The sequence below is a fragment of the Panthera uncia genome, chromosome A2 (genome assembly GCF_023721935.1).
Source record: "Panthera uncia isolate 11264 chromosome A2, Puncia_PCG_1.0, whole genome shotgun sequence".
Taxonomy (NCBI): domain Eukaryota; kingdom Metazoa; phylum Chordata; class Mammalia; order Carnivora; family Felidae; genus Panthera; species Panthera uncia.
This window is the reverse complement of record NC_064816.1, coordinates 68,707,971-68,729,666: the sequence shown is the minus strand read 5'-3', so window position 1 is coordinate 68,729,666 and position 21,696 is coordinate 68,707,971. Positions and strand designations below refer to the sequence as shown.

Sequence of the window (21,696 nt, the reverse complement as noted above, 5' to 3'; positions counted from 1 at the left end):
ATTGTTTCTGTGACATACACACAGGGATCCATGGTGCCTAATGACCAAGAAGTCACCCCAGGAGAAGCGCTTCAAAATTCCCCCGGAGCCCCGCACTGGGGACAGCACCAGCCTGTGCCCTGCTGGCAGGAAGCAGGGGACCCCTGGCCCTGGAAAAAGCCCACTTACCCCCATGGGCCTCCTTTTGTCCATTATCCAGACAACGTCCACCTTGGTTCTGCCTCAACCTAATGAGCCACTGGCCTGGATGGGGAGGGAGGGCAGGGATAAAGGTGAAGGACATTTATCTTACTACAATCCCTGCTTCCCGTCCAAGTCAGCTGGCAGACTCCAGCTGGTGAGAGGAGCTGAGGAAGAAAAGGAGGGAAGGGAGGGGGATTAGGCAGCTGTGGAGGAGGGGATAGACACCTCAGGTCCTCAGATCACTACCTTCTCGAAGCCCCAGGTTCAGTGTAGCTTCTATAGCCGAAGGGATATAACAGCTCTTAGAGCCAAACTAGATGCATTGTTCCTACCACTAGGAACCACCTTGTTTGACCATATGTCTCCTCTCAAAAGACAGCAAATATGTTAAGACAGTAAGGGACAGGAGCCCCGAGTGAGGCTGTCCAGCCCGATGGCGTGCCCTGCTCTGGAAAGTCAGCGGGGCAAGCAGTCCTCAGCTTTTTGCATGCACAGCAATTACGTGGGAGCTGGTTAGAAGTGCAGGTGCCCAAGTCCCCCATCCAGGGTGTGGCTCAGTATGAATAAGGACTACTGCTCTCGGGACCTTGGGCCACTGAGATGACGGCTAGTCTAATCACTAGGGAGCAAATGACCCAGTGCCCCCCCCCCCCGAAGACTCAAGAAGGGAGGCAAAAATTCCACTTATCAGAGTTTTACCAGGGAAAGCAAGGCATACAGGGAGATGAACATATGGGATATATCATAGAACATGGTAAGAACCCCAGAACCGAGGGACCAGTGGAAGCCAACATCACTGAGCAGTTCTGGTGTTAGACCTAGCAGAGAAGGGCCCTGCCTGGGCCCAGTGTTTCCAGGCAGGAGAGTCAAAACACTGGTCACTGACAAGAAGATAAAGTGCTCGTGTCTGACGGTAAACCCCCAAACACACTGTTCATTCAGCTGACAGAACTTACTTCTGAGGCAAGATTTTCTTGACGAAGAAAGAGGTGCTTTGATCTACACTCGGCACAGCCTTCTTATCTAATTGCAGACCAGTGACGTCTGTGAACTGGCAGCTGGTCTGCAGACCATGCTCTGCTTCAGAGGGTCTTGGTGTAGCCTCTTCCAGCCACATACCTCCCCCACAGGGTGAGGAGTCAGAGAAGTGTGGCATCCAGCCTCCTTTCTGGACCACACCCTGGATCCCGGCATTCTGGAGCTCCCTGGGCAAACAGAATCCACGCCTGTTTCCAGGGCCTGGACAGGCTGGGCTCTTCTTGGGTTCCTCCTTCTGAAGATGAACCATGCCATCACCTGATGTACGTGTGTCCTTGGGCCGAGGGCTGGCTGCTTGGGGAGCTGGGAACGGGGCCTGGACGTGCAGACCCGCCTCTCCAAGCCTCTCCAGGGCCGGGAGTGGGAAGACAAGGAGGCAGGCAAGACACAAACATCCTGGGCCACCACACCGAGCCCAGGACTCTGAGAAGCCCGCTAAGTCTCGATCAAACCTGGCCTTGTCAGCTGTCGTGAAGGTATAGGAGACAAGACCAGGTAGAAAACGCTCAACAGTTTGTTGGTCTGACTTTCAGCTTCTAAATATTTTGACAAACAATATATGAGCGTCTGTACTTTTGCAGATATTAGGGGGCAGGCCTAAAATGACCCAGCAGTGACTAAAACTCCAGATTTGGGCAGCCAGGGTCAGTTAGGTTTATTCCCAAACTGGAGACGTGCTATTCCAAAGGAGACATCTATCCCTTCAGTGGGCCAGACAACAGCCCCAGACTCAAGAGAGACATTACTAACACGTACCAGATCCCTAAAGGGGATGATGGGCAGGAAAACAAACGTGCATTTAAAAATAGCTTTTTAGGGGCGCCTGGGTGGCTTAGTCGGTTAAGCATCTGACTCCCAGTTTCAGCTCAGGTCATGATCTCACGGTTTTGTGAGTTCGAGCTCCGTACTGGGTTCTGTGTTGGCAACAGGGAGCCTGCTCGGGATTCTCTCTCCCTCTCTCTCTGCCCTTCCCCACTTGTGCTGTCTTTGTCACTCTCAAGTAAATAAATAAAAAACTTGAGAAAAAGGAAAAAAAAAACTTTTTTAGTATTTAAGGTAAAGGACAGTTTAATTTGGCTCTGTTTACTCATTTCTCAGTTCCTCGGCATTTCTGAGGAATTCCTGATTACAAAAGCACACTCAGGGTAGAAGCAGTAATGAGGTCAGGTCACTTCTCAGGGGACAGAAGTGGTGCTGGTTTCACACGTGACAGGTGAGGCTCCACCAGGTGTCCCGGGCTCAGCTGAGGCTGGTGGCCTGACAACCGCTCACAATGAAGGGTCATTCTTATGTGTGACTCACGAAAAGAAATGGGGGGGGGGGGGGGGGAATGAAGGGCCGGGTACCTACTAGGAACTGACCAACATTGCCGCAGACGTCTTAGCTCAGGACACAAGGTGATGGAGTGAAATGAATTACCAAGATAAGGAAACTAAGGAAAAAAAAAAAAAAAAAAAAAAAAAGGAAAGAAGAAAGAAAGGAGGAAAGAAGCAGCCAATGAGAGCCATTTGCCACAGCACAATGGGGAGAAGGAGAGAGAGGAAAAGGTTGAAAGTATATTATGTAATTGTGAATGTGTGCGGAACAGTTGCAAAATCAATGCTGGGACTGCCCAGAGGACTGCCGTCTGTAAAAAAGGGATGAAACACGGAAAAATCGGGCTTCAAGTTGCCAAAGATGTATGCCACATAGCCACAGCCCGAACCCAAGAGAGACCCAAAGTCGTTTCTGAGGAAAAAAAGTCATTTTCCAGTATTCGAAAGTATTTGATCATTTACCTGTCAATCAGGTTAGCACTAACACCTTTATCTGAAAGTATCTCAGAAAAAAATAGAAGCGATTCATTTATAGATATGTGATCTCAGCAAACCAGACTGATTTCTGAAGAACACTCTAAGGCAAATTTTCATATATAATAACCACAGCAAAATAACATGAGGAAACCCTCCCAGAACTCCAAGAAGTTTTTGGGTTAGAGACAGCACTGGCCTACAAGGAAACCCCTGGCCTCACAACACGCAAATTCTTATCCTAAGCTTGTCATCGGACGGACTCAGGGGTTCACTTTTCAAATGGTGTGCCAGTCAAATTCATTTTACTAATTAGTAACATGTTTTATAATAAAAAAATGTTTTTAAGTAAGGAAAAGCTTGGGAGAGGAAACACTGTTAGGAACTGATAGAAAAGGGAGATGATTTTATTAATTATTCTTAGTCAAGCTCAAATGCCAACCTGTCCTCTTCACAGAGCACATAAATGGTTTCAAGAAACATCTGTCATGTAAGAGGATCTCTCTCAGCTTTGACAGGAAGTAAAGTTCACCTAGTCCAGAACCCACTGGAAGCTCTGAATTACCTGTAACACCCCATTCCCAGCGCTGTCCAATTTCAGGGAGTTCAGGGAGTCCCTCTTTCCTGGGGCAACACTGTGGCCAGCCCTCATTGTCAAATCAGTTCTCCTCACGTTGAACTTAAATCTGTTTCCCTAGAATTTCCAGGCATTTGGCCTACAATCTGATACTGAGATCAAGTCAGATCCACCTTCCACAAGATAGCCGAGAAACCCTCAAATATGTGAAGACAGTCAGCACGCCCCCAGCTCTCTCTGCCCACCAGAAAACCCAGATATCTCTCCAGTCTTACAAGGCATGTCTGGATCTTATTCTGCTTGATCCAACGACCATAAATCTGTGTATCCTGAGAACACAGAACACTGGGCTGAGTGGTGTTTTCCAGAGAGAGTTGAAGCACAAGGCTAATAGAGTGTACTTCTTCTGTTTCTGTAGTTGAGAATCCCATTAGCTAGTTTTGGCGGCAAATCTCAGTGCCTAGTAAAAGCGAATTTATAGTTAATTAAAGACTTCTGTTATTATCATAATTTTTAATCTCCTTGGAGCGATTTCAGTATTTTGATTTTTCAAGATCTTTGAGGACCCCGATTCAGTCATTAAGTGGATTTGAAAACTCCTCGTAAACATCTTTGATGATAATTACACTCAGTGACTTCGTCCCGGAAACAAACAAACACCAAATTGTTAAGTAAAACGAGGCTGGGGGCCAAGCCCAGCAGCCTGCTTCTAGAAACAGCTCACTTGGCTGATGTCCAGCCATCCCTTATCATCCACCCAGTGACTACATCTCCTAACTGCTGTTTAACACAATCCTCAATTTCTGTCTTGGCCTAAGTTGCTTATTAAATGTCTTGCTGAAGTCCCAACACATACTTACTGCATTTTCCTAATCAACCAGTCTCACAATACTGTCAAAGAAAACATAAGCCCGGTCTAGAGTAACCTTTTTCTCAGTGAGCCCGAGAGTCCCGGCGATTACAATTTCATCTTGTAGTAATACAACAAACTTTTAACAATAAAAATACAGTTTCTTCTGGAACTGGCTCACAAGTCTCCACCTGTGATTTTCAGAATTCATTTTCTTGCTCTCCTTGGAAAGTGCAGAATAACACTCACCAGCTTCAACTTTCCAGCACCTTATCCATTATTTAAGATTATTCAAAACCGTTTGATAGTGGTTCATGGTTACGAGTATAAGGAACCTCAGCCCTCTGGGTCCAGAGAAGCCCATCCGCCCGAGAGATTCTGCCACCCAAGCTTCTGGTCTGCTTTGCAAGCCATGGTCTTACTTCCTGTTCCAGTAGGAGAGGAATTCTTCTTTGTGATGGTCTTGCTGCCCCCTGTTCTGGAAGGGAAGCCTCGAGGACAGGCCTCGGCCAGCTTCTGAATGCACCCTCAGTTCCTTGTCCCCTGTGCATGTTCACTCAAACACACAAAAAATAAGAGCCAAGTAAGAAGGGAGCTGTTCTGTTCTCATTGCCGTGTGTCACCTGGTCCCAGGGGAACCTAGTGCTTCAGAGGCCAGTGGAGAGGATGGAGGTCGTCTCCATGTATGCACTTCCTTTCCAGCTCCTGTCTGTAGGCTTTAAAAACCTAACTTTATCAAAGAATTCCGCTGGGACCTCTATTTTTCATATCTGTGCTAGCTTTAAAATTGTTTCTTAATGTTTATTTATTTTTGAGAGAGAGAGAGAGAGAGAGAGGGAGAGAGAGAGAGAGAAAGACTGAGCATGAGCAGGGGAGGGGCAGAGCGAGAGGGAGACATAGGATCTGAGGCAGGCTCTAGGTTCCGAGCTGTCAGCACAGAGCCTGATGTGGGGCTCCAACCCAGCAACCGTGAGATTGTGACCTGAGCTAAAGTTGGGTGCTTAACAGACTGAGCCACCCAGGCTCCCAGAGTTATATTTACTTTCAATGGTATACAACTTGCATAATAAACCTGAGACAGCTTCCCCTTCAAGACTGTAATGGATAAAGAGAGAGACAGAGACCATGTGGTCTTGGGGGAAGGGGTGAGGGGGGTGGAGCAGGGGAAGCAAAAATGCATACATTTAATAGCTAAGGAAGTCTGAAGGCCTTCCTTCATTACATGCACCAAACAGCCATTTAAAACAAGGTGATTTGTGTATAATGGGGCAAATTTCGTGGTCTTGAATAAGTTTGTTAGCTTTTCCAGACCTCACTGCACTTGGTTAAAAAAGAAGAGCAGGTTAGGTCATTCGAAGATTCTACAATTAGCAGTGGTCACAACAGTACCATCCAGCAAGGGGCTCACAAAGTAGCCCCCACGCAAGGATTATGTTCATTCCACTAAGCTGAATATCAACTAGATCCCCATTCATCTAAATCAGCACTCAGAAATAAAATTTGGTCAGCCTATCGGTCTATTTGTCTAAGCTCATCTCACCTAATGCTTTGAATATTCAGTCTATGCATTTGTCCCAAACAGTCTTACCCCGTATGGGGGGGGAAAGTAATGGTGGATGTACGGAGCTATTTGCTGAGGGATGCCTGTGAGCCCATGCATGGCAGTGCCACAAGGCACCCCAGAGTGCGGCACCCAGAAAGTAAGTCTGATCCACAGCCCAAGGAAGCTAGGCAAGGCCTGGGCATGGAGGTGAGGTGCCCAGGGAGGCAAAAATGGTGAGTATTTCAAAAAGGCTAATGAGGTTAGAGGTAAGACCACCTAGGAAGGCAGAGCCTGTACAACACAACTTCAAAGCTGCTATAAAGTCTGGTAGTTTCTCAAATATGTTAAACACACAATTACCATATGACCTAGCAACCCCACTCCTAGAAACAGAGCCAAAAGCAGTGCAAGTAAGTGTTGAAACAAAAAAACTCACCCATGAGTGTCCATAACAACACAACAGCTAGCAGACAGAAACAATCCAAAAGGCCCACCAGCAGATAAAAGGATACACAAAATGTGGCATAGTCATACAATGGAACATCCTTCAGCCAAGCAAAGGAATGAAGCACTGACATCTGTCTGCTACATTGCAGATGAATCCTGCACATGCTGTGCTACGTGCAAAGAGCCAGACACAAAAGGCCATATATTATATGATTCCACTTCTATGAAATATTCTGAACAGGCAAACAGTCCACAGACACAGAAAGCAGATGAGTGGTTTTCAGGGGCTGTGGAAGAGGAAGGAAGAAAAGTGACTGCTTAATGGGTAGGTTCCTTTTGCAGTGATGAAAATGTCCAGGAATCCATGGTCGCGATGGCTGCACAAGATTCTGAATGTGCCAAGTGGCAATTAATTGCATGCTTTAAAATGGTCAACATGAGTATGTCCCATCTCCCTACTGGAAGTCTGAGCTATAGCAATTAGGCAAGAAAAAGGAATGAAAGGCACCCAGACTGGAAAGAAGTAAAATTGTCTCTATTTGCGGATTACATGATTTTAAGTATAGAAAACCCTAAGGGGCGCTTTGGTGGCTCAGTTGGTTGAGTGTCCACCTCTTGATGTTGGTTTAGGTCATGATCTCGTGGTTGTGGGATCAAGCCCCATGTCAGGCTCCACACTGAGCGTGGAGCTTGCTTAGGATTCATTCTCATTCTCTCTCTCTCTCTCTCTCTCTCTCTCTCTCTCTCTCTTTCTCTCTCTCTCTCTCCAAATAAATAAATATTAAAACAAGAAAACTCTAAAGACACGAGACCAAAATAAGGTTAGTAAACAAATTCAGTAAAGTTACAGGATACAAAATCAGCATACACAAATCAACTGTATTTCTATACACTAACAATCAGCTATCTGAAAGCGAAATCAAGAAAGCAATCCCACTTACAACAGCATCAAAAATAATGAAATATCTAGGAATACATTTAACCAAGGAGGTTAAAGACATGGATACTGAAAATCATAAGATGTCGATGAAATAAATTAAAGAAGATACAAATAAATGGAGAGAGAGTCCATGTTCTTGGGTTGGAAGCATTAGTTTTTGCTAAAACATCCATAGCACCCAAAGTGATCTACAGATTCAATGTAATCCCTATCAAATTTCCAGAGGCATTTTCCACAGAAATAGAAAATATTAACTCATAATGGACAAAAGACCTGAAACCATAAAACCCCTCAAAGTAAACATACAGAGAAGTTTCCTTGACATTGGTCTTGGCAATGATTTCTTTTGGATTTGACACCAAAAGCATAGGCAACAAAGCAAAAGTAAACAAATGGGACTACATCAAACTAAAACACTCCTGCACAGTAAAGGAAATAATTAACAAAATGAAAAGGCAGTCTACACAATGGGAGAGAATGTTTGCAAACCACACATGTGGTAAGGGGTTACTATCCAAAATATATAAGGAACTTATATCACTCAACTGAAAAAAAACAAATAGTGCAATTTAAAAACAGGCAAAGGATCAAAAATAGACATTTTCCCAAAGGAGACATACAAATGGTCAACCGGTACATGAAAGGGTGCTCAGTGTCACTAATAATTGGGGAATGCACGTGAAAACCACAATGTGATACCATCTCACACCTGTTAGGATGTCTTATAAAAAAGAAAGAGATAACACATGTTGGCAAGAATATGGAGAAAAGGGAACCCTGTGCACTGCTGGTGGGACTGTAAATTGGTGCAGCCACTGTGGAAAACAGTATGGAGGTTCCTCAAACCATTGAAGCTAGAACTCTCATCTGACCCAGCAGTCCCACCTCTGTGTATATACCCGAAGGGAATAAAATCTCAAAGACATGTCTGCACTCCCATGTTCATTACAGTATTATTCACAATAGTCAAGACATGGCAACAGTCTAAATGTCTGTCCACAGATGAGTGGATAAAGAAAATGTGGCAGATATAACTGACCAACAAAGCAGGGGTCAGCACACTTGAAAGTCCATGTATAACTTTTGACTCCCCAAAACTTAACTACTATTAGTCTACCATTGACCAGAATCCTCACTGATAATATAAACAGTCCATTAACACAAAATTAGTACATGTATTACATACCGATTCCTACAATAAAGTAAGCTAGAGAAATAAAATGTTAAGAAAATCATAAGGAAGGGGTGCCTGGATGGCTCAGTTGGTTAAGCATCTGGCTCTTGGTTTCGGCTGAGGTCCTGGTCTCATGGTTCGTGAGTTTGAGCACTAACAGTGCAGAGCCTACTTCGACTTCTCTCTCTCTCCGTCTGTCTCTGCCCCTCCCCCACTCATGCGCACCCTTTCTCTCTCTCTCAAATAAACAAACTCTAAAAATAAAGATCATAAGGAAGAAAAAATGTATTTATGGTCCTTATTGAAAAAAGCACAAATATAAATAGACCTGCAAAGTTCAAACCGTGTTGCTTAAGGGCCAATTGTGTGTGTGTGTGTGTGTCTGTGTGTATAAATGCATATGTTTGTGTATAATGGAATATTATTCAGTCATAATAAAAGAAAGAAATCTTGTCATTTGTGACAACATGGATGGACCTTGAAGGTACCACACCAAGTGAAATAAGTGAGACAAAAAAAAAAAGGGGGGCAAATACTGAATGGTATCACTTATATGTCAAATCCAAAAATAGGAAAAAGAAAAGTCAAACTCACAGAAAGAGAGACTAGAAGGCTGGCTGCCAGGGGCTGGGGCTGCAGAAATGAGGAGATGCTATTCAAAGAGTGTAAGCTTTCATTCATAAGATGAATAAGTCCTGAGGATCTATGTATAGCATGGTGACCAGGGTTAACAATACCATATTGCATACTTGAAATCTGCCAAGAGAACAGATCTTAAGAGTTCTCACCACATACATAAGAAAAGATAACTGTGAGGTGATGGATGTGCTAATTAACTTGGTGTTAATCATTTTGCAACATATACATATATCAAATCATCACTTTGTACACTTAAAAAATACACAGTTTCAGTCATCAATTACACTGACGTAAAGCTGGAGAAAATAAGCTGGTCAAATGGTCAATTTCATATTATGTGTATTTCACCACAGGTTTTTTTTTTTAAGTTGAAAAACACACATAAACTGGGCTGCAGCCAGGTGAATGAACCAGCTGCGCCCCTAACCAGGACCCTCCTTTCATCCTCTCTCCGGCCGGCCTGTATGGCTCATGCCTGAGGTTTCCTGCCTCTGAGCAGAAAGGATAAACCTAAGGAGCTCGTATGTCAGCGCGATATAAATTACGGTGGGGGAAAAAAAAGAAACAACGTGATGCATGGCTGAGGATCTAAAAGAGGAATGTCCACCATTGTTTGTGATTATGGATCACATCACAATCTAATAGCAATTTTTATTTAATCAATAATTTCCATGCTGAACAGACAGCCCTGTTACAGAGAATCGACAGGCAGGTACTGATAGCGACAAGCCTCGTTATTAATCTTTCCTCCGCTGGCTTATCAGCCAAACTACTGTAAAAGGCACCGCCAAGATGGATTTTAGAAGCCACCTTTCTCCTCTTGCCCCTTTTCTTCTTCTCTCTCCCATAACATATCACATAACGTAGACTCTACATTTATTTGAGTAACCTGGGGCTTGAGTGGCATAAAAAGGCAGTTCACATTAAGCAATTTCACAAATCAGTGGGACCTCGACCATCGCTCAGGGTTGGCCATTATAGGCTAATAAATCATACTTTCTCTTTGAGTTGTCAATCGCCAAAAAGCTTTGTACAAACGTTGGCATCTGTAATTCCGTAAAGGCTTTTCATCTTGAAATAAGATGCTCTAGACTGATAACAAGAATAATCCCCTCTTGATCAAGAAAAAAAAAAAAATCTGCATTTTAGCAATTAAAGCTGCTGCCAGAAGCCAAAAGGCTCAGTACTGAGACTCTAGTGAAGTTTATCTCCGCAAAACACAAGGAGAATACAGTGAGGGTTGTGTTGTATTTGCAGTCGGAACTGCTTTATCTTGCCCTGGGAAATGTGCCCTCTCTCCCCAGGTGGGACAGGAGAGGAAGGTGTGAGAACTTCCCATGCTTCCTGGAAAAGCCACTGGGAAGCCCTGCTCTTCCTGAACCAGGTACATAAAGAAGCGTCCTCCCCAGCGCCTTCTGGTGACGCTGACAGGTGACAGGTGTTTTGTTCTCCTGACGAGGAAGACATTTTCAGAACTTCAGATTATTCATTCCTAACTAGAAAAAAAGGCACACCCCAAATTAAAACAGTGACAAAGAGAAATGTTAATAATCACAAAAAACCATCAGTAAGTGGGCCCTAAAAACTTGAGTAACACAGCCGCCATGTTCTGTAAGTCATCAGAGATCATTCTCCAACAGACCCAACCATTTTGCTTTAAAGAGAGACAGCAGGGTCGTGCTACCCTCAGGTAATGAACCGGGGGCCATGCACACAAAACACAGGGGTCCTATGGGCAAAACTACCTTCCGGGTGCTCAGCTGGCAACCCGGAAGCTTCTGACTGCTCTCTGAAGGTCATTTACAACATCCACATGAGCTGCAAAAATGGTCACTGTCTGACATCTCCAAATTCCCAAATTAAAAAAAAAAAAAAAAGTTTAAAATAACTTCCACTGCAGAGTCTCACTTCTGGCCCTGCCCCATTTAATACATTGCTGGTACAGCTTCTGGAGCTCTGCTGCGTTCGGCCCTGACCTTTCTGTGGCTCATACCGGTTCACTCCTTCTTCTCATCAGAAACCTCTGAATTCTCCTTACTCCACCTGGACCAGAAGTCACACTCCCAGTTCAGCAAGCAGGTCCCAGGAAACTCATTGTGCTTTAATCTCACTTCCGGTTGCCCTCTGCCTCCAGGAGCACTGTGGTTCTGTATCACCACACTACTCACCACTCTTCAAAACCAAAAGCACAGGATGTAATTGTATCTCTAACCCCACAAAGTGTCAAAAACCCCAGCCTTTTATCATATTAGCATATTAGCCACTATCACAGATAAAATTCTCCTGTACTTTCCACTTCCATTAACCTCTTCCTGTGGTCACTTCCACACAGAAGCCCCAACACCTCCCCATAATGGTCTTTCCCTATTTGAATCCACCTGTCTTTTCAAGACCATGTCCAAATCCACAAGACCTTTCTCTTGAGACTTAACCTTACCTGTTTTCCTGCTGCTCTGCCTGTACCTCTGTAGTCCTCCCAATAGTCTTCCCTGTATGTTCCCCTTACTCAAAGGGGCAGACATGAAAGATATATGTGCCGGCTCTTGTTCCCTCTCACTGGCCCTGACCATGACCCCAACTCTGGAAGTCTGACATGCAGGAGGCTATTTCCTTCTAACACTATGCCTGCAATTTGTGTAGTGGCCACCAGGTGGTGATGATGCATCGTTAACAGGTAAAATCACCAGCCTACACAGGTGAGAGTGAATAATGACATATTCATAGCTTTTTTATTTTTTTACGAAAAGCCTTTACATATTCTTTTTTAAAATTTTGATGAAAAATCTCCTTAATCTCTCCATTCTTCAATTAATTAAGTTGATTAGTACTTATTCTTCCTCATATTTGAATAATGCTTTAGAGTTTTCAAAGGCTTGCGTTATATGATCTCATTCTGTCCCTACTAAAAAAATAAAAATAAAAAGCCCTGTGAGGAAAGTGGGATGGTATTAACATCTCCACTTTACAAATGAGAAACTGAGGGCTGAAATTATAGAATGACTTACTCAGATTCAGAAACAGTTCTTGGCAGATGTAGGAATCAGAGATAAATGCCCTCCTTCCCACTCACTGATTAATGCTAGTTTTACTGGTAATTGGATGGGGTGGGTTTGGGGTGGCTTACATTTAAGGTCTTGGCCTATCCTTTAAGGATATGCCACTTATAGCTACCTTGCCAACATTAATTGTTCTAGAAATGAAAAAAAATTCATCTATGGCAGTATTTAGCTGATCCCAGAAAAGACTAAATGTCCCTAAATTTTCAAAAAAGTCCTCACATTAGAAAATTGCTTTCTGTTTCTGGAGCTGTTTTCTGTCAAAGCAGGAGCCTGATCACCATGCTTGCCATGATCTCAGAAGCTGAAGTCTGAGTGACTTCTCTTGGTCTGCAAAAAAAACAGTGATGGAATTTCTTTACCAAGACAAAGGACTTGGCTGGTAAGAGTCCTTGCTGAATACTGAGTGCCTGACCTTAAAAATGTTGCTTTAAAATTAAGATCTGTAAATCTGTACATATACACACATGTACACAAACGCACACACACACCCAAATACATACCCACAAGTGTACACACATACCACGCATGTACACACGTAAGCACACACACGCACACACACAGGCACACCACATATATGTATATTTAATAGCATTTTGTTTGAGACTAACAAGCTCATCTTTTTTTTTTTTTTTTTTTTTTTTAACGTTTATTTATTTCTGAGACAGAGACAGAGCATGAACAGGGGAGGGTCAGAGAGAGATCTGAAACAGGCTCCAGGCTCTGAGCTGTCAGCACAGAGCCCAACGCGGGGCTTGAACTCACGGACCCGCGAGATCATGACCTGAGGCAAAGTCGGCCGCTTAACCGACGGAGCCATCCAGGCGTCCCACTCATCTTTTCTTTATAATCTGAACATTCTAGAGCACACTCAAGGAGACAATTTATCTTAAATCACAAATATCCTTTTTTGTTTTGTTTTGTTTTCCACACCACAAGAGGAAAGATTTGGGACAGAACAGGCGGCAGTTTTGCACCACCCCCCCCAAGGGATATTTGGCAATGTCTGGAAAGACTTTGGGTTGTTACAATGGGGGAGGTTCCCTCCTGGAATCTAGTGGGCAGAGGTCAGCAATGCTGCTAACGGTCCCATGACAAGGTCAAGGATGGCCCTCACATCAAAGAATTCTCTCCGTTATTGTGCCGAGGGTGAGAAGCCTTGGTTTTGGGTGACCACCAAAGAGAACTTTGAGAAGGACATCAGGACAACAGAACATACAATAGCACGAGGCTCTGAATCTCAACACTGCAGAGGCAAGAATAAGGAGGGATGTACAGTATAAGGAACAGACCTGGAGACCTTTCTCCAGTCCTCCTCTCTCAGGAGTGGATGAACCAGGGACCTTCGGCATCTCTATGCAATTATTAATTTCAGGGTGACATAACAACCCCAACACAGCCTGAATACCAACCTGAACCATATTTTTTATGGGCAACATACATGAAACTTAGCAGCCGGTAAATGTCTTTACACTTTTCACTTCTATGATTATTTTTTAAGATTTTACTTTTAAGTAATCTCTACACTCAATGTGGGGCTCGAACTTACAACCCGAGATCAAGAGTCCCACGCTCCATTGACTGAGTCAGCCAGGCGCCCCTACGCTTATCACTTTTAGAAAGAGAATCACTAATATTTCATGGAGTATAATTTTTAGCTAATTCCCTCAACAGTTTTAAGAGGTAAATACTATTATTATCCTTATTTCACAAGGAGGAAATGTGACGTGTCTTGGGTAGAGAGCAGGCTTTGAACCTGGGTCTGTCAGCTTTGAAATGTACATCGCACAGGAGTACAGTGGCAAGCCCAAGTATTCTTTCGGATCAGGTGCCATGTATTCTTACAAAGTCATCATCACCGTCGTCACTATCATGCCTCACAAGTCAACCCCCACGCTCTGCTTTGACCTGAACTATTTCCACCTGTTTCCCAGAGGTCTTTTCTGATATCCCTTATGTACCTCTCTCCCTCCTGTAAGTCCCCAGAATCGCAACTACACAATTCTGGCTTCATTACGTCCTGCCTCATATGCAATCACTATGCTTTTATGATTCTTTGTCTCCCCCTTGCAATGAGAATGGCCAGTCCTGGAGGATGAGTTCTAAGTCCTGTGGACAGTGTGCCCACCATGAGGCTGGGGCAGGGAGGCGGCACGCCAGCTTCACCCAACATTCTTCTGGTGAGCGGTTGAGCAAATGCCCGATCTGCTAATGTCAGCCTCTCTCTCTCCTGATAAACAACAGGACACACTGTACTGGGCAAGATCTGCTACAGGCAAGTATATTTCAACAAGGTACACAGCCCAGCCCAAAGTGACCGTCAATCCTTCTTGTATGAAGTGGGTCTACTCAGAATATTCCAGGGAATCTTACCTAAAGTATCATTCAGGACCAGCTCAGAGGAAAATCCTCTCCAAATGGCAGGAAGAGTTGCTTGGATTAAGAATTCCCATGAAGTATTTCAGCAGGTATTTCAACATTTCTGGGGTACACCATGGCAGAACAAATTTAAGAAAGACATCTTACTTAAAACACTGGTTTCTTTTTTTAATTTTTTTTTTCTCAGAGAGGGAGGACCAGGGTGGTGGGGGGGGGGGGTGCGGGGGGAGAGGGAGAGGGACAGAGAGAGAATCCCAAGCAGGCTCCACGCTCAGCATGGAGCCCGACACAGGGCTCGATCCCATGACCCTGGGATGATGACCTGAGCCAAAATCAAGAGTCAGATGCCCAACGGAGCCACCCAGGTGCCCCTTCAAAATATTGATTTCTTATTCTTTGTTCAAGAGGTAAGAACCCTTACTCAGTAAAAGAGAAATTTTAATTCCACAATTACTCAAGTAATTCATATACCACCTCCGAGAAGTATTAAATGCAATTATTCTGGAGGGCACTTAATCTACAGGGTTGAAAAGATCCTGGGAAAAAGATGGCAAGGGACTGTGTTCTCCAAAACCCCACCTGGGGGCAGCCATCCGTAACAGACTGTACATCCCACCTCCCCCCCCACCTCCCCGACTGCAAGGGGGGTGCTCGCCAGGGCACCCAGGTGGTTGCCAGGCAGTAAGTGGGCACCTGAGAGGAAGCCTGTTTGCCGTCCCTATCCTAAGGACTATCTAATGCAAATCTTTCACTTGCTTTTACTAAACTGAAGTCCAAGGAGGTTAAATGGCTGGGCCAAGTCCCATCTGTCAGAACTACACTGGGAAGAATGGTTCCTGCCCTCAGTCAAGTGCACGTTCAGCAACAAGGAATATAAAATAAGCCTTGGAGCAGACTCCCAGAAGCCACAGACCCAACAGCATGGCTCCCCTCCCCTCCCCTCCCCTCCCCCACTCAACCCTGAAAAAACAAATACATAAAACAAAGAGAGGGGAGGCACTCTTTTCCACCTCTGTCTGTTTCTCATTAGGCCTACTGCATGTGATCTCTGCTTGGCCTTGGATGCTGGGGACTGCATTTATTTCCATGGTTGTTTCACGGTGTGATAAGTGAGAAAATAACGTTCTGAAGGGTCATGTGGTTCCAGGGAGGTCATCCCCAGGGTCAGGGCAGAGATGGGGCTGCCACTCAGAATGTCGCTGGCCCTGGGAGGCCTTCCCTGGTGGACCACACAGCCCTTCGTGCCCCCCACTCAGGCTAATCTCCTGAGTGTCTCTATGGGAACGATTTCTGCAGGTGCAGCCCAGTCAGTAACTTTAAAAAGAACGTGACCCTTGAGGCGCAATTGTCAGAGGATAGCTTTGAAGTTTGTGGTTCTTAGTCTGCATTTTACACGCAATATTTCCAAATAATTAGAGTAACTAAATTAACTAGCAACTCCATGTAGGGAAAATGAGATCAAAATCTCCACTCATTCGTTTTACGTTTTATGTGCACACAAGACTAATTTCTGCCTCGTATCTGAGACCGCGATCACATCTTACACTTTTCTCTTAGGTAAAGATACACAATGCAACTTTAGCAAAGGGATCAAAATTAGATGGAAAATATTTAAAATGCAAATTTAGGATCATGGTATTAATATGAAAATAATGTCTTCAACACATCCTCAGTTCCCCGCATTTCTACGGATGCACCAATTCTTCACAGATTAGATGTGCCTTCTTTACATCTAAATCTCTAGGATATTAAAAAGAAAGCCCTTCATTTTCATGCTGCCTATGTACAGAATTTGTTTTCAAATGGCAGCAAAGGTGATTATAACTGTATTCTTCTGATAAAGGGAACTACAGCATGCTTTAGAGATCAAAATTTGCAGCATAGGAAAGCATTTAAAATCCAAGTAGGTGGTTAATCACTCTACAAAAAGGTGAATTTCTGACACCATGCTTAAAAGATACAAATGGAGCACAGGGACTTAAATGCCACCCAGTTGAGGCTGGGACTAATATAGACACAACTCACGTTCTCTGCCCTTGGGCCCCACTGGCAGGAGAAAACACCCTCCTCGTGGAATTGCCTGAGGCCCTCTCGGCGGGCTCATTCTGCTAGGGATGGGTGGGGAATAAACAAAGGCTAGTATCCAAACTCTGTAAAGAGCTCACCAAACTCCACACCCGAAAAACAAATAATCCAGTGAAGAAATGGGCAGAAGACGTGAATAGACACTTCTCTAAAGAAGACATCCAGATGGCCAACAGGCACATGAAAAGATGCTCAACATAACTCCTCATCAGGGAAATACAAATCAAAACCACACTCAGATATCACCTCACGCCAGTCAGAGTGGCTAAAATGAACAAATCAGGAGACTACAGATGCTGGCGAGGATGTGGAGAAACGGGAACCCTCTTGCACTGTCGGTGGGAATGCAAACTGGTGCAGCCGCTCTGGAAAACAGTGTGGAGGTTCCTCAAAAAATTAAAAATAGATCTACCCTATGACCCAGCAATAGCACTGCTAGGAATTTACCCAAGGGATACAGGAGTACTGATGCATAGGGGCATTTGTACCCCAATGTGTATAGCAGCACTTTCAACGATAGCCAAATTATGGAAAGAGCCTTAAATGTCCATCAACTGATGAATGGATAAAGAAATTGTGGTTTATATACACAATGGAATACTACTTGGCAATGAGAAAGAATGAAATCTGGCCTTTTGTAGCAACGTGGATGGAACTGGAGAGTGTGATGCTAAGTGAAATAAGTCATACAGAGAAAGACAGACACCATATGTTTTCACTCTTACGTGGATCCTGAGAAACTTAACAGAAGACCATGGGGGAGGGGAAGGAAAAAAAAAAAGTTAGAGAGGGAGGGAGCCAAACCATAAGAGACTCTTGAAAACTGAGAACAATCTGAGGGTTGATGGGGGGTGAGAGTGAGGGGAGGGTGGGTGATAGGTATTGAGGAGGGCACCTGTTGGGATGAGCACTGGGTGTGGTCTGGAAACCAATTTGACAACAAATTTCATATTTAAAAAAAAATAAATAAAGCAAACTACTCTGTGAATGTGAAAAAAAAAAACTGTTAAAAAATAACGTGCCTATTTACAGACCTTAGGAAAGAACACTGTATGTGTTATTTCTCAGCCAGAAAGGGGGTTACTTCACTGAAACAGAATGTAAGGAAGGACAGTGCTAGAGCAAACAGGTGGCCATTGGGGACGGTGATTAAACTACTTTTATTCGGCTCCCAGGCGCCCCAGCAGTGATGTTTGCAAGCACACGCGGCCACTGAGCGGTGGCGACCCAAAGGAGGTGCACATCCTCCGCAAACACTGAGGGGACGTCCAATGTCATTCAGAAACAAAGCGTGCGGGTTTCGGAGAACCTGGGACTGACTGACGGGTGCTCACGCTGTATGCGTTTCAGACGCCTCAACCCTCCTAGAGCAGAAGATGGGTTCTACCTTCTAGGACAGAATTAATGCAAGAGGGAAGTGGGTCTCAGGAAGGTTTGGAAGCCTCGCTCACCCATGAGAGAAGCCAGGCGAAAAGACAGAATTGGAATTTTTTACATTCCAACAAAAATTACAACTTCACCTTGGCTCGGGTCATGATGTCATGGTTCATGGGTTTGAGCCCCACATTGGGCTCTGCACCCGCTTCGGGCTCTCTGTCTCCCTCTCCCTGCCCCTCCCCTTAGTCTCTCTTTCTCTCTCAAAAATAAACAAACTTAAAAAAAAAAAATACAACAAAACCAGAAACACTTCAAGAACCAATATTCTACAACTGTCAGAGATACATTTAAAATTAAGATTCAGGGACACCTGGGTGGCTCAGTTGGTTAAGTCTGACTCTTGATTTCGGCCCAGGTTATGATCTCATAGTTCCATGAGTTCGAGCCCCGCGCTGGGCTCTGCACTGACAGTGTGGAGCCTGCTTAGGATTCTGTCTCCCTCTCTCTCTGCCCCTCCCCCACTTGTTCTCTTCCCACCCCACCCCCGTTCTCTCAAAATAAATAAAAATAAGCTTTAAAAAAGTAAAAAAAAAAATAAAATAAAGATTCATGTCTTTTGTAACATACAATACACAACAGCAAAAAGAGAGTCTAATTAATTTGGAGTTGAAGGGAAAATGTGGACTTTTTGACTTATTTTGAGTCATTAGAATACGTGCTTTCAGATGTCGAGGGAAGAGAAAGCACTTGCATCTTGACAAATCAATAATAAATTCCATCTTAATCAAAGGCGCTTTGAATTAATTTTTGTACCGTACCTCCTTCCTACACTCTCGTTCGTTCTATTTTAACTGACACCAAGGAAGGGACAAAGTATAACAAAAACGTGGTTCACAAAAGTACACATCTATCTTCTTAGCTTCTGGGCACAGAAATAAATTTATGACACATTTAATACTAGCTTGAGAGTAACTAAGCCCAATTATAATTATCTGGCTGGGAAGAGAAATTAATTAAACGTCCTGGTGATAAAGACCCCACAGCAAACCTAGAAGAAACACACCCATGGAGGAGGACAGGCGCTTGAAATAAAGGAGAGGAGAAGGGAAAGGCAATATTTAGCCCATCTGCTGGGACAGTAATGGGACGAGGTCATCTTTTCAAGAGAACACGGAGTGCATTACCCTGGAAATGAGACTACCTGGCGGGCAAAGCCAGCCGGGTCCCTAATTCTCCTCTTCAACTTTGTGATTTGCTAATGGGAAACACATGTCTCCCTTTTGCACCAAGTTCAAATGACTCTGGAATTCCAACCGTGCAGCTCAGCGACTGAACCAGAACAAGGGGAGAACTTGTCAGGATTTAAGAGCTTTCAGCAAAGCCCTTCAATCGCAGCCAGCACCCTATTCCACGGAAGGATATCAATTATAGATAGTGACTTGCTTTAGCAGGCAGTCGGGACTGTCAGACACTAGATAGACAGCCATGAAGAATCATGAATCTTTCTATTAACTGTAAGAGGGGGAAAAAGAATGGGTCATGGCTATAAATAAGGCAGAGCATCAGAATGGTTTAACACCTTGCCTCTTGGTTGTACGTAGCATGAAAATGCAACTAATTCCCAAAATGTCCTCTCTCCGAGGAAAGCTGTGGGAATGGAAACAGTTAATACTGCCCTCCGTCTTTAAGAAAGTGGGTTTCACAACTGGCATTTTTTCCACCTGCCACCAAAATAATGAGGTGGACGTGAAGTAGCTTTTCCTTCAATCAACAAAAAAATAAAGTGTCCATGCTACAGCAGGCCATTGCTGGTGCTAACGAGACAGCCGTGAGTGGGAAGGTGCTCGTGCATCCTGCAAAGTGAAATCAACTTAAACGCACGAATTTGGACTTTCCACACTTCAGATAACAAGTAAAAAGGTGGAAAATACGTGATATAAACTGGTATTTTTATGTATGTCACCGCAAGTCATAATTTTAATCCACTTAATTTGCATAATTTATCTCAGACTAAAATAACATCAAAAGTAATATATTGGATTTTCCCCTAATCCTGACATGAGTAACTCCTACCTGATTTGGAATAAAAAATTTCCACTGTACATGGATTTGTTTATAATTTTTACGATACAACAGACAACACAGTGGTCATTCAAGGCGACAGTTTAAGCAGACATTCCTTCAAACTACTCAGATCTCTCTATGAAAACATCATCACTACCCAAAACCTTTCGCCCCTGAGATTAAGTACAAACACCTGCAAGAGTCACGGTCTTGTAAAAGCTTTCACATGAAACAGACAGCGAAAAGGTGGAGTTATTACCAAAATTCCCCCAAAATGCGACCTCCAACCTGGTGCCTCATGAGGAGCACAATTCCTTTTAAATGTAGGCTCAGAGGAAGCTCCCATTCCATCCCCGCATTTGATAACAGCGGAACCATAATTACAGCCCCCCTTGGAAACTACAATGACCTATCTGCAGAGAAGGCACCAAGAGATGGGGACGTTGTCAAAAGCAAGCAGCCCAGACAGAATCTCGTTCCTGATGGCGGTTTGCATGCAAACAATTTCCCCCTTGTGGATGCCTGTCCACTCGTTGTATCACAAAGGGTATTCCTGACATCCTTCCTCTTCGGGAAAATTTGCCTACCCGAAAAGAAAAATTCCAAACTTTTTTTCTTCCCCTTTAGTATTACAATGTCTGTGGTTCCCATTAAAGGTCAGCAAGCAAAAAGGGCCATTAAGTAAGGCTTGGCTTAGAAATAACACTTGCATCAAATTAAAGAGAGAGAGTCGAATTAGGTTCATGGAAAAATCTGGAAATACACCTTAATTAAAAACATTTGATTTTCTAGGTTCTTGCTGCGCTGAGAAATCTCTAATTCTTCCTGCACAATTACAAGGGGGCATGATTACAAAAGAAACGTTTGGGGGGGGGAACCCTGCTGATGTCATCATGTTAACTTCCCAAAACATCCTGTACATAACGGATCTCAAAACCTGGCAAACCTAAGACTATAATGTGATGGCGGCATGCAGAATATATTACAGAGGATGAGCCAAGTTGCAGAAGACACACTGGGGGAGCTCACGAGGCCCATGAAAAACGTGGGCTGTGTCAGGGGATGTATAATTTTAGTGCTTAAATGGACAAGGGCTCTCAAGAAGTATGGATCATCTACAATTAAAAGTTACTATAAAAGAAAAGAGACTGGGGGTAGTGTGTGTGATGTGTGCGCGTGTGCTGGGTGGACAAAGAGTCCCCACGAAAGCTGTTCTGTCAGATCTTCTGTCACATTAAAAGCTGATGAAAAGGCCACACTCTGATGAAGCTGATGAAAAGACCATCCTTAATGCCTCGATGGGACCCCTGTGCTTCTGCACAGGAGTGTGTGTAAGCCTACAGCTTTTTATCCTCTATCATCGGAAGGCCCTTCCGTCTCAGTTGCTCCTGGTCCCATCTGCTAGGGAGGTTCCTCTGGTGTGGAAGAAAAGTCCCAAATAAGATGAAGCACTAGTAAAGGAAATATGCCCACTCAGGTATGTGGGAGTGGGGAGGGCACTGCATTATCGGAAACAATACTCGGGCGGGGGACGGGGGGGGGGGGGGGGGGGGG

At 44.1% G+C, this 21,696-nt stretch overlaps 1 protein-coding gene across 3 annotated transcripts in view; it reads right to left on the bottom strand.

Moving 5' to 3' along the window:
• The window catches only part of GLI3 (GLI family zinc finger 3), a 281,034-nt gene that overhangs the window by 48,392 nt on the left and 210,946 nt on the right, over positions 1 to 21,696 (bottom strand). The gene's annotated exons all lie outside the window — the stretch shown is intronic.